The sequence below is a fragment of the Salvia miltiorrhiza genome, chromosome 2, assembly GCF_028751815.1.
Source record: "Salvia miltiorrhiza cultivar Shanhuang (shh) chromosome 2, IMPLAD_Smil_shh, whole genome shotgun sequence".
Taxonomy (NCBI): Eukaryota; Viridiplantae; Streptophyta; class Magnoliopsida; order Lamiales; family Lamiaceae; genus Salvia; species Salvia miltiorrhiza.
The window spans coordinates 58,320,242-58,331,146 of NC_080388.1; the positions used below are offsets into that span (position 1 = coordinate 58,320,242).

Sequence of the window (10,905 nt, forward strand, 5' to 3'; positions counted from 1 at the left end):
GGCATGAAATTGGAGAGCGGAGTGAGTATTATTTTTTCCTTTATTCGTTTCTATTTAAGTAAATATTACTTTTACTATATATATATATATATATATATATATATATATATTATTCTTTATTTTTTAAATATATATATGTTTGAATAACGAATCAAATATCATGATTTTGATCACCTTATATATGATAACAACTAATCAAATTTAAAAAATATTTATATTTATATCCGGATCATAAATTTTGTATTTGAATCTACTATCAAATCAAATCGAATTAAAATTATTTGATTCTTTTACTTTCATAGTTGGACGCCCTTAAATAGATTTGTAGATTAAAAATGCGATTAATCCTTTATTTAATTATTCTCTTTAAAAGGCTAATGAGGCCTAACTCAAATGGAAAAGCTGAGAGGTCTTGGATTCAATCCCACTTGCGTGCGGATAGTTTTCTCACTTTTGTGTGAGTAGTGTTGTGGGTGATGGTTACGCCTGCACAAGCCGCATTTTTCCACATTTTGTGTGGTGTAGAGGTTCCGCCTGCATGCAGATTGCTTATTTGTTTAGATATTAGATACTTCTTGTAATTAAAAAAAAAAATTATTCTCTTTAAAAGATATTTGTGAATTATATATATATTTTTTTCCTTTTCCAAAAGCGTATCAATTCATTCCCAATATTTATTAGAATTAATTGGTAATGGATTGCGGTCCCATGCAACAACGCAAGTGCAAAGCAAAGATGCCCACTCCCTTAAAGCTAATTTATTAAGGATGTTGATTTGAGTAGCAAATTAAAGAACAAGGCAACTTTATAAAGTCATTCTTATCAACATTTTGGTCACACGCTTGTCTTAAATAATTTGATATTCTAGCAAATCTCCTCAGAAATATATATAATTCCTTACCAGATGCATGCTACAAATTTAATTTTAATTATATTATGCATACATCATATATATGTATTAATTGCTTTCGTAATAATTCGTAAATGTAATGGGTTTTTCCTATTTGGGTTACTTTGTTACACACCACTAATTAATAGTATTTCGATTGAAATGCATATGTACATTAATTACACTCTTACGTACTACTATCTAGTCAAGTTTTAGCATCATTAATCACAACATATATCAACACAAAGAAAAAAGAAAGAAATTAAAAATCCGAATTTGTAGTTTTTTTTAAGAGTTATTGGCGCTTAAGTACACGAACTTTTGGTCCATTTTAATTTTTTTCATGAACTTTGAGAATATTTATCAAAAAATACACAAACTTTGGCTCATTTTATTTTTTCCACGAAATATATTGTTCTAAAAAATGACTCAAATAATTCTTTTATTTAATTTTTTTTCAAAATGACATCGTTTCAATTACGAAATATATTTTAAAATTAAAAAAAACCACCATGAATAATTGTTATCTATCATTAATTAAATTAATTAACCTAGCTAGTTAATTATAAAATAGTAATTATTTGGATAATTTTTTATAACAATATATTTCGTGGGAAAAAATAAAATGAGCCAAAGGTCGTGCATCTTTTGACAATTCTCAAAGTTCGTGGGAAAAACAAAATGAGTCAAAGTTTATGTATTTTTTTACAACTTTCAAAGTCCGTGTGAAAAACCAAAATGACCCTAAAATTTGTGTATTTAGGCGTCAATAACCTTTTTTCTTAAAGGCCAAAGCATAATTTCATCAGTTCAGATATCATAACTTATTGTACGAGATAACAAGTTAATTGCAATTTGATTTAGAAGTATTTCCCAGAAAGAAGTAAGTGCATGTAGAAGGAAGAATTAAAACCTTGTTCAAGGAGGTCATAATCTAGTATATACATTTCAACTAAAGGTTTCGAGTAGATATTTCCATGCTTCTCTAATGATTTATTGGGAAAATTAATTTTGTAAAAAAAACACACGTGGAAACAAACGTAAGGTCAGTTCTCGAAAGTAATCTTGTCGTATGATTGGCTAACTTATTATTCTATTTTTATTTTTAAAATACAAATCAAAGATTTAATTAGTTGAGAATCATATGTTCGTGGATGAGTGAAGAGTGAGGTTGCGTTAGGCCGCATCCCAGTTGTCAGTTGCAATTGCTAAGGCATCTTCATGTTATTCCCTCCACAGAATATTTCGCCCTAAAAAGTCAATCCATAATCATGATTCCAAATTTCACATATACTCTATAGTATGTAAAATAGAATTATTTTGGCATAATGGAACTCCCATTTTCTCTTAGTGTGGCCTTTATTTTTAATTAATTGTATTGAGTTTCTATCAACTAATCATTATATCTAGCTACTAAGGGCATACCGTAACAAGTGGAACATCTCGTATGAGGTGACAAAAAATTCACATCTTGGTCAGATGAATTATAAAATTACCATGCAAGTCTGTAAGTCAAGTTTGACATAGTTGTAGAAATAGTTTACTTTAGTTGTCGAAACTTTAATAGACATCCCTGTTTTAGATTTGATATACATATGAGCTATTTAATTAAGTTCATTTTCAGAGTGAAAATAAAATATTACAGGCATATATATATTTGTCATTTTCTTGCACAGTGAACAGACGCAACACATATAATTGAATGAGATCCAATGTCATAATTATGTGCTTTGCACCGTGTTCCATATTATATCTAATCTTTTAATGATATGTTTTATGAAAATAAAATTTATTATAATTTTATAGATTATACTACTTAACTTTTTTATTTACAAAAATTAAAATTAAAATAAAAAAATTATATACCCTAGACTTTGAATGTATCAATTCTCATAATGAATTAAATTGAAATTAAATAATACTCCCTCCCTCCCAACGAAGATGACGCATTGCGTAATTATTATTATTTATTAAATACAAATGTCTTAATGAAACCATCATTCATCGACCTCTGATGATAATGCATTTGGTTTGAGATTAATTTATGCCGACCGATGCAATGGCCAAACTTACTATATTAAGAGTTCGTGTGCGGAATTTGGTTTTGGCGAAGGGGAAGAAGAAGATACAATTAAAGCTTTGTCATATATATACCCAATGTGTATCTCTCTATATATATATATATATATATATATATAGGAATTGGTTCAATTGAGAAGCTCAAATGTGTTGAGAAGTTGAGAAGCAATGTAATAGATGAACATGTTAGTACATTTTGATGAACATGGTAATTAGACACTATATAAATAAATTCTTTGGACATACCAAATACAACTGACGAACATACGAATCTATTTAATTTGTTAAAAAATACGTCACCGCCAATGATCGAACCCCAGATCAAACTCGTGTTCATAAAAACTAATTGGCATGTTCATCTATTAAATTGCTTCTCAACTTCTCAACACATTTGAGCTTCTCAATATAACCTAACCCTATATATATATATATATATATATATATATATATATATATATATATATATATATATATATAGGCGCGCTCCAGTGAGACCCCCTATTTTTCGTGTAACATGAGTACAATGAATAAGACACTAATGAACAAAACGTATATTTAATGAACAAGATGTATATACTGATGAAAAATAAAATTTAAAAAATTCTTAATGAATAAGATATATAAACTGATGAACAGGGCCGTATATACTGATGAACAATGCAGTATATACTGATGAATAACAAAATTTAAAATATTCTGCTCCCTCCAGGATTCGAACCCTGCGGAAAAAAAATCACCCTCCAGATACAATATCAGCCATGAAATTGATAAAATAAACGCACCAGATCGTGCCCTAGATCTCACTAAAATTAGGGGGTCTCATTGGAGTGGCCCCCTATATATATATATATATATATATGGGCGCGCTCCAGTGAGACCCCCTATTTTTCGTGTAACATGAGTACAATGAATAAGACATATAATACTAATGAACAAAACACATATCTAATGAACAAGATGTATATACTGATGAAAAATAAAATTTAAAAAATTCGTAATGAATAAGACATATATACTGATGAACAAGGCCGTATATACTGATGAACAACACAGTATATACTGATGAATAACAAAATTTAAAATATTCTGCTCTCTCCAGGATTCGAACCCTGCGAAAAAAAATCACCCTCCAGATACAATATCAGCCATAGGATTGACAAAATAAACGCACCAGATCGTGCCCTAGATCTCACTAAAATTAGGGAGTCTCATTGGAGCGCCCCATATATATATATATATATATATATATATATATATATATATATATATATATATATATAGGGGTGGGCTAGGATGAAAACACTCTTAAGTGTATAAATATAAACGTTTTTTCAAATTACGAATTTTATCCAACAGTGTTACGAATTCATCCAACATGATTACGAATTGTGAAAAATAAATTTTTGCTACCTTTGGATTCGAACCCAGGACCACGAATTCGTCCAGGAGGGTTACGAATCAACCGTAGATCTTGATGATCTAAGGGCTGAGATTCATCCATATTTTATACACTTAAGAGTGTTTTTATTCTAGCCCTCCCCTATATATATATATATATATATATATAAATGTGATGCCTTGAAAAATGAAAATAATAATTAATTAAATAGAACAAAGACAAAATGAGAATAATAACGTTATCTATGTAGACGGGCCAAGATAAGAGTTGGACTCTTTATCCGTAAGACAAAAATGCTCTGCTACTGATGCTTGCGGTCTATGCATATGTTTCTAAGATACAACGACTAGGTTATGTTGCACCACATGTCAATGTTCTGGCAAACTACTCGATATTTGGGACTGAATATCACTCCTCAAACTCGAACTAAATGCGGAACAAGAAAGATCGTTTGAATATGATCGAAACGATATGTTTTATGAATACTAAATGAATCGTATTGATTCTCCAATCGATGATTGAAATCTGCATCCTAGGGCTCTCTATTTACAGCCTAAAAGTGGCTGTTTTGAAGAGGGGTGCAGTAGTTGGGCTCGAAGGGGTGCCAACAGTTGGACACGAGCAAGTGAAACTCCTGACTCTGAGTCAGGCGTGTGTCACCCACAGGCCAATCGTCGCCACTTATGTAACTGCTGCTACATCAGCGCCACATATCCAAACCATTGTCACGTGTGTCCGCCACGTGCGAAGTGTAAAGTGTGCCTCAAAACATCCATTGGAACGTGCACGTGCTAGTTGGCCAGTGTGGCGATCAGCTACCGTCGACCTCCGTCCTCCCTCTCAGGAACAATTGGCCACATAATAGTTTTCCTAAATCTGGAACCTACGTAACAAACATATAAGGGGTGTTTACTTTGCATAATTGAGTATTTTTATCCTCAAAAGTAGGATTTCTCAAATTTCATCTTTTAATGGGATAAGAATCAAGCAAAATTAGCTTAAATAACAAAAATAATCAAGGGGCTTGGGATATCCTAAAGTTTCAATCCATCAAAATAAACAAGTGATTAGCCTTACTATTTTTATCTATCAAGGCTAATCCTCCATAGCATACTTACTACAAGTTTTCTAATTGCTGATATTCTTCTTTTTTGTACTTATCTCATGTCACACCCCAATTCTTGAAACAATAACTATAATTGGGGTACGACTAAACATCTAAATGAACAAGGGAAAATCCTTGTGAAATCCGAATAAAAGGGATAACAATCGGGCTTAGCCCCTTTGGATGAAGAAAGACAGGTATTCAAGTGATACGAATCAATCAACAAACATAACAACTTCAGGATCACAAGTTTAGTGTCATGCTTCAGATAACCAACATTCACTGATTGAAATACTTTGAGAGTCAATAGTTTAGGCTCAACAAAAAATATTGTTTAGAATCACAACATAATAGGTCTTAAGTTAAGAAACAAAAGACAGATACTGGCTAGTTCTGCAGCGGAAATCAAAATAAGGAGTTGAACTCTAGCCTCAGCTCTGCCCCGTCATCACCCGCCATTAACCTGAAAACATTTGAAAGTATTTTTGGGCTAAGTACTAATGTACTTAGTGGGCTGCAACTTTTAAAACATTTCACAATCTATAAGAGCAGTTTATCCAATCTTACTGACATGACATAGAAGGTTTTAAAGAGAAATAACTTCTATGCATGTTAAAACATTATATATATATATATATATTTTTCTTTGATTGCGCGCAGTTGTCACACTCTATTCTGTTACTCGCTGTGATCCCGGACCTTTTAGCCACCGACGGATCTCTGTCTCCCGCTGGCTTGGACTGAGGGCGTAACCCAGCCAAGTATACTTTGACCTCGGGATGCTACCCAGGCAGGCCTCTTATTTCTCATGCTCCGGAACACATCCAGCCGAGCACCCTTATAACGCCTCTGGTTAGAGCCCGATGGAGATCAACCCACCGAGTCACTAACAAGTGTACACAATTCTCAAACAACGTATTAGGTCATAAGAGAACCTCAATTGATTAACTGCGCGAGCCTTAAACATGGTAGAGTGCACAAAAATATTTATTGGATAAACAGTTTTTATTTCATGAAACATTTAAGCTCATTAGCTCAATCATACATTTGGAAAATAAGCCCACCTGTATAGGCAATGCCTGTCGTTTAACGTTATCTCTGAATCGGAATAGCAGTGCTAGTCCTCCTGACGTTCAAAGCCTACAAGAAATCTATTCTTAATAGGTCTCCTTGAATCTAATCTTAAGTCGTGGTGTAGTGCTTAATATTCTATGATTCACTTAGCCGGGTTTTCAAAATTTAATGAATAAATAATTGAAAACATTTCTCTTGAGTTAAGAACACCAACAATATTCTTACTCATCTTTCTTTAATAATTGGAATTATAAATAAAACCAATTAAATCATAAATACTTTTATTGCAAAATATAATGCAATTTATGTCATGCTTAGCATATAATAAATAATTACTTAAAATATGCACATAATAATAATTTAATATTATTATGAAAACTAGTCTTTGAAAATAATTAATTAAACTAATTAATAGTTCAATTAATAAAACATAAGACAGCCCGATTAAATTAATTGAAGGCAGTCCAAAGTTTAAAATAATAACTGATCCAAAGGGGTTTTAAATAAAGCCCAGCTGAATTAAAACAAAGGCAAACGGCCCAACTGAAAAAATTAAACAAAATCGGCCCACACAAAAGCCCAACTGCCCAACTCCAAACCTAGCCCAATACCCAACCTTTTCTCCCCTTTCTCTCCATCAATCACGCACGCCCCACTTCAGTCTTCACTCCCAACTGCTCAAAATTCGCCCCCCCCTCTCTCTCAGCCATCAGTCCGCCGCCGCGGGTTCGTCTCCGGCGAAAGGCCACCGGCCTCATCTCCTTCTGACCTAAGCACCTGTCGATCTCCCCTATCCTCTCTCCTCCTTGGCGACGACGGAACGCCGCCGCCTCCCTCGGCTTCTCTTTCTCGGCGACAGCAACCCATAGCTGCCGCCGTCCTGACCTCGACAACACTCAGCCCAGACCACCTCTCTCTCTCCAGCCGTGGCCGGGCAGCAGCGGCACCGCCGCCGTGCCCTGCCTCCCTCCGCTGAACCCATCGAAGCAGTCGCCCGTCCCCCTACTCTCTGCTCACTCCGGCCGACAGCAGTAGATAGAGCAGACTGCCGCCGCCGTCCCGCCCTCGACACAACCCAGCCCAGACTCAGCTCAGGGCGGCAACAAAGCCCTTGCCTCGCCGCCTCTCCCTCAAATCTCCGGCCGACAGCAGCAGGAGAACCACCGCCGCCGACCGCATCTGCCTCCCTCCACTCTCGACTCAAAACAACAGTAAACGTTCAAACAACGAAAAGCACAAACAAAGCTCAAGACTCCTTCTTTCTTCTTTTTCTTAAAATCATGCTCTGATGTATGTACATATATATATATACAGATCATTTATACATATCTACACTTGTATAAAAACTTGTTTGTGAATGCATGTATGCTCGTGAATCTTGGTTGGGCAGTTGAAATTCTTTATACATCTTTCTATGAAATGAGAGAAGTAAGGAGTCAAAGATGAAACCTTTAAGAGTTTCCAGTTGTTGAAACACAGATGGGTGGCTGCTTTGATTTACTTGATTGCTGGAAAGAGGTTTGAAAATAGATGGATTATTAACTGAACTGTTTTGTGTGAAAGGAGGTAACAACACAATTTGAGTTCTTACCAGTCGCTGGATTCTGTACGCCAAAGAGAGTCTGAAATGGTGGGAACTGCCAAGAAGAAATGGCCTAAGTATGTTTAGTTATGATAGAAAGATGGAGATTGGACTGCCTGCACAAAAGCATGGCTCAAGGCTGACTTTTGTGGCTGAAATTGGGGCTGCAGCAGGTAAGTAGGGTGGCTGATGGACAACATAGGGTATGGGTGTTGATTGGACAAATAAAAACTTCAGGGTTTAATAATCGATACACTGATTATCGATCAGTGTTTGCTAGATAAATAGCTCGTGTAAATGCTTGAATGCTAATTTAAAAAAATATGCAATGCATATAAATTCAAATAACTAAAATTTACAAAAGCTTTTGTAAATCATTTTTGTTGGAATTAAAAATAAATTCTTTTTCTCAATCCGGCTTGAATCATCTTAAATCTAAGTTCAAAATTATTCTAAACTTAGCTCGAGGAAACGGGGTATTACATCTCAAGTCCTCCATTCCTAAAAAATCATGCATAATAATACAATGAGCGATTATTGTTAAGGTTATGCATCGGTTCAGAACCGAATCGAACCAACCCAATCTTCTCAAATCGAAATCGAAATCGAACCGATAGTGATCTCATGCAAATCGATCAAAATCGAACCAGCGAAATTCGACCTGTTACCGAACCAAACTTTCCAATTTTTTATTTTTACTAAAAAAGAAATAAAATTCCTAAATTATCAAGACAATGTATAAATGAAGTAATTAAATTTTGTTACATTTAAAAATGTAATAAATTTTGTGACATCCAAAACTATCAAAAAGTATTTTTGTTACACGTAGATTTCACAAAAATTGTTATTATTATTATTATTATTATTATTATTATTATTATTATTATTATTATTATTATTATTATTACATCAAGTAATAGGGTAACCTCTTAATGGACTCATTACAAATACCTAAGGGGCGAGGCCCAATAGATTTTTTTAATTTTTATGATGTGGAGTAATATGGTATATGGACTTTCTATAATATATTTATTATAGCCCGTTGGAACTCATCTAGGATAATTAATCATCTTGGTCCGTTAGATATGATTAGGTGTTTGTTGTTTTTTACTCAATATTTGATGGACACAACGAAAAACGAGTACAATTTCGAAAATAAATTAATTAATATTCAAATTGAGTTGAATATATGTTTTAGTATTATCGAATTAACTTCTCGTTTGAGTTTCATAATGGAATATGAATATTATTAATTTTTATTTGATTAGAAATGTCTGAACAGGGCATACCTTAGATCATGTTTATAGGCGCCGATATACCCAAAATGGATACCCTCTTCACGGACAAGTCAAGTGCCAACTATATTGGGTTGCAGGGAAATGGGCTCATTTGTATGATTGTATCTTTCCCACCGGTCCCACAAATTTCAATACATACAAACATAAAATCATAATGTCTTGCATAATACTATCATTAAAAATAAGAGATTTTTTATTTATTTTTTTCATTTCCTATAACAAAGATCATATTTGTCATTGTTATATGCTTAGTCGAAATTAGGGTAATTCATATTTGTCATTGTTATATGCTTCGTCGAAATTAGGGTAATTGTACTTATACGCATCAACTTTCACTCAATTTTAATTTTATATAAAATTTAAAAAAATTATCTTTAAATACAGGAAAATTTAATTATTCTGATTTTTCACATTGTTGTCCATTAACTAATGTCAAGATGGGCACCTAAAACATAGTAAATAACTTAAATGGTCAATGTAATAAACAACATAGTTAAACGTACCTACATCACTTCAACTAGCTATGATGGTATTAATTTATCACTTCAACTTGCCACAATAACATTAATTCTTCATAAATGAACAATCGTGTGGAAAAGTAGAACAATTAAAAGTTCGTGTATTTGGAGACACAATTTTTAGTTCATGCATATCCAAAATTAGAATTGAGTGAAAGTCTGTGTATTTATGTGCAATTACCCTTATTGAACTTTACTCTTTTTTTTTAGGGCAAATTGCATGAAAATACCCCACCTTTTTTCAAATTTGATTTTTTGACAAACTTTTTTTTTGTTGCAAAAATTTGAACGAGCTTTCAATTTGTTGCAATGTCCGGCCCGTTAAATTTTCGGGCCAAATTAAATCTTAGTTGGCAGCCCGGCTGCCAACGTGGCATTAAAAACGCCAAATCACACTCACACGTCACCCTCTCTCCCTCTCTCTCTCTCTCTCCACCCTCTCACCCTCCTCTACTTCTTCCTCCTCACCCCCCGCCAATTCCCCATCCCCCTCTCCGACGAGCTCGATGTAGCTGGGGAATTCGAGATCTGGGGAGAGGCGGGAGAGATCGAAGAGGAAGGTGTGGAGGTAGTTGAAGGAGCGGAGGGGGATGCAGTGCTGGGAGATTAGGGCGAAGTAGGCGTTGGCGGAGTCGTTGAGCATGGCGGTGGCGAGGAGGCGGCGGGCGGCGGAGATGAGGGTGGCGGAGGAGAGGTGGGTGCGCTTGGCGGGGATGAGGCGGCCGCGGAAGACGCCGCGGAGGGGGGGAGGGAGGCGAAGGGGTCGGCGTGGATGTAGATGTTGAAGCGGTGGGGGTGGGCGGTGGAGAAGAAGCGTTCCCAGAGGGGGGCGAAGTGGAGGGCGGAGTTGGTGAGGAAGAGGAAGGCGATCTTGGGGGGGCGGAGAGGTGGGATTTGGCGGCGGGGAGGTGGTGGGGGGAGCGGCGGGAGGAGTCCATGGCGATGGCCTTGTGGAAGAGGG

The 10,905-nt window shown here is 35.2% G+C and overlaps 1 long non-coding RNA gene across 1 annotated transcript; it reads right to left on the minus strand.

Moving 5' to 3' along the window:
• Positions 1–5,595: 5,595 nt before the first annotated feature.
• Positions 5,596–8,332, minus strand: LOC131010645 (uncharacterized). Its single transcript, XR_009096634.1, has 4 exons — positions 8,138–8,332; positions 7,996–8,054; positions 6,537–6,612; positions 5,596–5,935 (listed from the first exon to the last, which is right to left on the minus strand). It is a non-coding gene; the product is annotated as an uncharacterized LOC131010645 (long non-coding RNA).
• Positions 8,333–10,905: the final 2,573 nt, after the last annotated feature.